The sequence below is a fragment of the Caretta caretta genome, chromosome 20 (assembly GCF_965140235.1).
Source record: "Caretta caretta isolate rCarCar2 chromosome 20, rCarCar1.hap1, whole genome shotgun sequence".
NCBI lineage: Eukaryota > Metazoa > Chordata > Testudines > Cheloniidae > Caretta > Caretta caretta.
In genome coordinates this window covers 4,383,767-4,389,533 of record NC_134225.1, presented here as the reverse complement: position 1 = coordinate 4,389,533, position 5,767 = coordinate 4,383,767, and the positions used below count along the sequence as shown (strand labels likewise).

At 50.2% G+C, this 5,767-nt stretch overlaps 1 protein-coding gene across 4 annotated transcripts in view; it reads left to right on the top strand.

Annotated features, from left to right (window-relative positions):
* The first annotated feature begins 148 nt into the window (after positions 1–148).
* The window catches only part of SLC11A2 (solute carrier family 11 member 2), a 45,087-nt gene continuing 39,468 nt past the window's right edge, over positions 149–5,767 (top strand). For all 4 annotated transcript variants that reach the window (XM_048832004.2, XM_075121449.1, XM_048832007.2 and 1 more), the window contains exon 1: positions 149–240. The gene's annotated coding sequence lies outside the window, so the exon portion shown is untranslated. The remainder of the gene's footprint in view (positions 241–5,767) is intronic.

Sequence of the window (5,767 nt, the reverse complement as noted above, 5' to 3'; positions counted from 1 at the left end):
CGTCTCAGTTTGACGGGCGAGCGGCGTCAGCGTAACCCCGCTACGTCAGCACGCAGCGTAGGGGTCAGCCCCCGCGGGGGCCAAAGGGGCGGGGGGCAGGGGCGGGGCCTGGCGGCCAGGGGGGCGGGGCCGAGGGCCGGGGCTGGGGCTGGGTTGGCGGCGCCGCGGCCTGGAGCCGGGCGGCATGGAGCCGGGGCGGCCAGCGGGGCCGGGCGGCGGCGGCGGCTCAGGAGCGGGGCGGTGAGCGCCGGAGCGGGCTAGGAATGGGGCGGAGGCGGCTGGTACCGGGGTGGGGAGCAGAGTATGGGGCGGGGGGAGAGTAGCCAGCGCGGGTGGGACCCGGGAGCTGCCACTGTGGGGAGGGGGGAGGGGGGCGGACAGAGGCCTACGGTGGTTGAGACACTAGCGGGGGGGGCGGAGGTGCCTGGCGGGAGGGAGGAGCTGGCGGGGGGGGGCAGAGGTGCCTGGGGGGGAAGAGAGGAGCTGGCGGGGGGGGGGCAGAGAGGAGCTGGCATGGGGGGGCGGAGGTGCCTGGCGGGGGAAGAGAGGAGCTGGCATGGGGGGGCGGAGGTGCCTGTGGGGGGAAGAGAGGAGCTGGCATGGGGGGGGCGGAGGTGCCTGTGGGGGGAAGAGAGGAGCTGGCATGGGGGGGCGGAGGTGCCTGTGGGGGGAAGAGAGGAGCTGGCATGGGGGGGGCGGAGGTGCCTGGGGGGGAAGAGAGGAGCTGGCATGGGGGGGGCGGAGGTGCCTGTGGGGGGAAGAGAGGAGCTGGCATGGGGGGGGCGGAGGTGCCTGTGGGGGGAAGAGAGGAGCTGGCATGGGGGGGGCGGAGGTGCCTGTGGGGGGAAGAGAGGAGCTGGCATGGGGGGGCGGAGGTGCCTGGCGGGGGAAGAGAGGAGCTGGCATGGGGGGGGCGGAGGTGCCTGGCGGGGGAAGAGAGGAGCTGGCATGGGGGGGCAGAGGCGCCTGTGGGGGGGAAGAGAGGAGCTGGCATGGGGGGGCGGAGGTGCCTGTGGGGGGAAGAGAGGAGCTGTCCTGGGGGGGGGCCGAGGTGCCTGTGGAGGGAGGGGGAGCTGGCATGGTGGGGCAGAGGTGCCTGGCGGGAGTGGGAGAGGAGCTGGCATGGGGGGGGCAGAGGTGCCTGGCGGGAGTGGTATTGGTACCAAGAGAGTAGAGGATTCTAGTGGGGAGAGAAGCTGGCAATGGGGGAGGGCCAGGATCCCGGGTGTGTGTGTGTGTGGGGGGGGCTGAGGTATTAACTGTCACTGCAGGGGCCTCTGGAGTGGTGCATGGGCCCTGGGAGAGGGAGGTCGGTGGGGGGGTGGGGGAGCAGAGGTCACTGGCTAGGGGGATTTGGTGCAGATCCCTGGGATGGGGAAGCAGGTAGCAGCGCACTGGTGTTGGGGGGATGATGTGTCGTCGTCCCCCCCCCCCGTGGGAGTGAGGAGGTGACACCCTGGGGGGTGCAGGGGCTTTTGGAGGAATTGTGGGTGGGTTGAGGGGGTTGCCTACCCGTGTGGGGTTTGGTTAATGTATACACAGGCCATTGTCGCAGGAGGCTTCCACTGCTGTTGCAGCAGCCATATGAGGGGGGGAGGAGGAAGGTGACTTGTGACTCAAGGTATATATTATATTCATCTCATTCTTATGCTCTCTTCTTAGGGCAGTGCCCCTTTGTGGTTTGCTGCATTCAGAACACCAGACACTGACCTTGCATAACAGGACGATGGCAATGCATGCATGGCCTGGCATTCCCCTACGTGCTCTATGACCTTGTGGTGTCCCAGAGCCTGTGGTGTTGTTTGGGTTTATGGAGTTTGAATCTTGCAGCCTGCTTTTTTGTTGTTGGTGGGGTTTTTTTTAAAGTGCCTAAAGTCTGCTTTGTGCTTTAAAGGCCATGGCAGAGAGAAGATTCCTGGCCCAATGAGTTTATAATCTAAATAGCGTTAATTCTTACGTGCTATGGTAATAAGCACTGTACAAAGCCCTTAGGGCCAGGCTGATGATATACAGAGAAATGTGTGCAACACAATATCAGTGACTGTGCCCTGCCCTTCTCCCCAGAATTTTTAATTTGGATCATAATTTGATGTAAGATAAATAATTTTGCATCTCTTTCTTGGTCTAATCTTCTTTCTCCCCGCCCTCTTTACTTCACTTCAAGTGACTCTGCTGTGAAAATTCCTCCTTCCCTTGTTTGCCCTCCCTTACACTACTAATCCATCCTGGCTGAGTCAATATTAACTTTATTTTACAGATGGAGAAACTGAGGTACAGTGGGGATGTGGCTTGCTAAAGTTGTTTGCAGGGATTCAAAGGCAATGATAGAATCCAGGAGTCCTGACTCCAAGTTTCTCCTGCTCTGACCACCAGGCCACACTCCTCTCCTAGTGGTAGAATAGAAACCCAGAAGGCTCGTAGTCACCTGTTCACACCTCCCCTGTTTGTTTTTAAATGTTTGATTACATTGTAAATCAAATGCAGCTTAAACTGTTTCGACTAGCACAAAGACAGCCACATGGAAACTGCTCTTCAGTTGTTCTTGCTGCGGTTGCAGTTGATGCCTCTGTTCTGTGAGAAGGCCGCTGCTACTAGGAAACTCGTTCTGATTCTAATAAAAAGTATTTACGTGCTATACAATTGGTATCTTGTGGCCGGAGAAAGGTTCTCTTGAGAGGTGACTTCCCAGGATCCTATGCTTAGCTTGCAGGGCAAAATGTGCTTAGATAGGCAAGGGTTGGTGCTATATAAATACCTTTGTATTAAAACTGGACATACTGTTTAGGGACACTGAGTAAAACCGTTGATCATGAAACACAGGGGTAGTCAATAGGAAGACCACGGGCCAAATCTGGACCGCCAAACGCTTTTGAATGGACTGCAGCATCTTTTTATTTACTTATTATCATTATTGTCCTTGCAATGTGAAAAACGTTTCTCTGCAATCTGGACCTTGACCAAGAAATCTGGACCGTGAAAAACAATAATTAACTACTCCTGATGTAATGCTTTGTTTGAAATGTGGTGACATCATGTATCTCTGTGCCTGTCTTCACCATGAAACATGGACTATTATTTGACTTAGTATTATCACAAAGCCACATCACGTGTCCAGGAGTCCAAACTCCAGTGTTCACTATGTGTGATGCAAAGTGGGACGAAAAGTGACATCCGTCTCCTAGTGCAGTACTTTTTGGCTAACACAATACAGCATAATGCCAGGCTCAGCCCAGGACAGGTCATTGTAATCCTTCAAAAGTTTATATCCACATCTGGAACTCCTGTGCCTAACCTTCAAGAGCAAATAGTGAAGGTTCAGGTATAAGCAGAACTTTTGGGTGGAGCATTCCCATAGTGAAACCAACACAGGACTCCCACTAAGATCCAGATGCTTGTTGAAAGGATACTAAGATCAGAGAAAGAAAAGGAGTACTTGTGGCACCTTAGAGACGAACCAATTTATTTGAGCATAAATAAAAAACTTATGCTCAAATAAATTGGTTAGTCTCTAAGGTGCCACAAGTACTCCTTTTCTTTTTGCGAATACAGACTAACACGGCTGCTCCTCTGAAATAAGATCAGAGCGGTTTAACCTCTCCCTAAGTCCTTTTGGAACACACCTGGAGCAGGAGACATGCTCTCATTCATTTCCTGATCTCCTTGCTCAACAGATCAGCATCTATGTTTTTCCTCCAAAGCAGCCTGCAATCCTAAAATGAGCGACTCTAAACATAGGATGAGTTCTGGGTTATAACGACAGTTGAATCTGTATGAAGAAGCAGATGTTTAAAGCAGAAGAGATGCATGCATCATGTCTTCAAATACATCAAATGGTGGCCATGACTTTGTAGCTCTCTTAGTGATGAATACTGAAACCATTGTTGAAAAGAGGGTTTCATAACTTAGTTCAGTGAGGGCATTTGCAGTGGGAGGGGCTTTCAACACAACTAAAAGGAAAGGCTAAATCTTAAAATTATATGTCATTACCCACTGTTCTTTTGAGACACGCTAGAGACCTGAGTGCAGAAAGGGTTTGGGATCATTGTGTGTCTGTGTCTCCCAAGGGGTGCGTGTGTGAGGGGTGGATGGCCATTCCCCCTCTTTGCCCCGCTGAGCCTGGGTGAAGGGAGGCGTTCTGCTCTGTTGGTGCTGAAATATCTAAAAAGGGATGATAATGGAAAGTGGGTTTCATTCTCCTATAACTAAAATACTACTCAAGATAGTTAAGTCCTAGGCAGTGTGCGAAGATCTACAAAGGGATCTCTCAAAACTGGGTGACTGGGCAACAAAATGGCGGATGAAATTCAGTGTTGATAAATGCAAATTAATACACATTGGAAAACATAATCCCAACTTTCAGAGTAGCAGCCGTGTTAGTCTGTATTCACAAAAAGAAAAGGAGTACTTGTGGCACCTTAGAGACTAACCAATTTATTTGAGCATAAACTTTCGTGAGCTACAGCTCACTTCATCGGATGTATACTGTGGAAAATACAGAAGATGTTTTTATACACACAAACAATGAAAAAATGGGTGTTTCTCACTACAAAAGATTTTCTCTCCCCCCACCCTACTCTCCTGCTGGTAATAGCTTATCTAAAGTGATCACTCTCCTTACAATGTGTATGATAATCAAGGTGAGCCATTTCCAGCACAAATCCAGGGTTTAACAAGAATGTCTGGGGGGGGGGGGGAAGGAATAAACAAGGGGAAATAGGTTACTTTTTATAATTCAACCATTCCCAGTCTCTATTCAAGCCTAAATTAATTGTATCCAATTTGCAAATTAATTCCAATTCAACAGTCTCACGGTGGAGTCTGTTTTTGAAGTTTTTTGTTGAAGGATAGTCACTTTGAGATCAGAAACCGAGTGACCCGAGAGATTGAAGTGTTCTCCGACTGGTTTTTGAATGTTATAATTCTTGACATCTGATTTGTCCATTTATTCTTTTACGTAGAGACTGTCCAGTTTGCCCAATGTACATGGCAGAGGGGCATTGCTGGCACATGATGGCATATATCACATTGGTGGATGTGCAGGTGAACGAGCCTTTGATAGTGTGGCTGATGTGATTAGGCCCTATGATGGTGTCCCCTGAATAGAAATGTGGACACAGTTGGCAACAGGCTTTGTTGCAAGGATAGGTTCCTGGGTTAGTGGTTCTGTTGTGTGGTATGTGGTTGCTGGTGAGTATTCGCTTCAGGTTGGGGGGCTATCTGTAGGCAAGGACTGGCCTGTCTCCCAAGATTTGTGAGAGTGTTGGGTTATCCTTCAGGATAGGTTGTAGATCCTTGATAATGCGTTGGAGGGGTTTTAGTTGGGGGCTGAAGGTGACTGCTAGTGGCGTTCTGTTATTTTCTTTGTTAGGCCTGCCCTGTAGTAGGTAACTTCTGGGAACTCTTCTGGCTCTATCAATCTGTTACGATACATATAAAATGATGGGGTCTAAATTATCTGTTACCACTCAAGAAAGAGATCTTGGAGTCATTGTGGATAGTTCTCTGAAAATATCCACTCAATGTGCAGCAGCAGTCAAAAAAGCTAACAATGTTGAGAATCATTAAGAAAGGGATAGATAATAAGATGGAAAATACCATATTGCCTCTATATAAATCCATGGTATGCCCATCTGAATACTGCGTGCAGATGTGGTCGCCCCATCTCAAAAAATATATATATTAGAATTGGAAAAGGTTCAGAAAAGGGCAACAAAAATTATTAGGGGTATGGAACAGCTTCCATAGGATGAATAAGGAGGACATATGA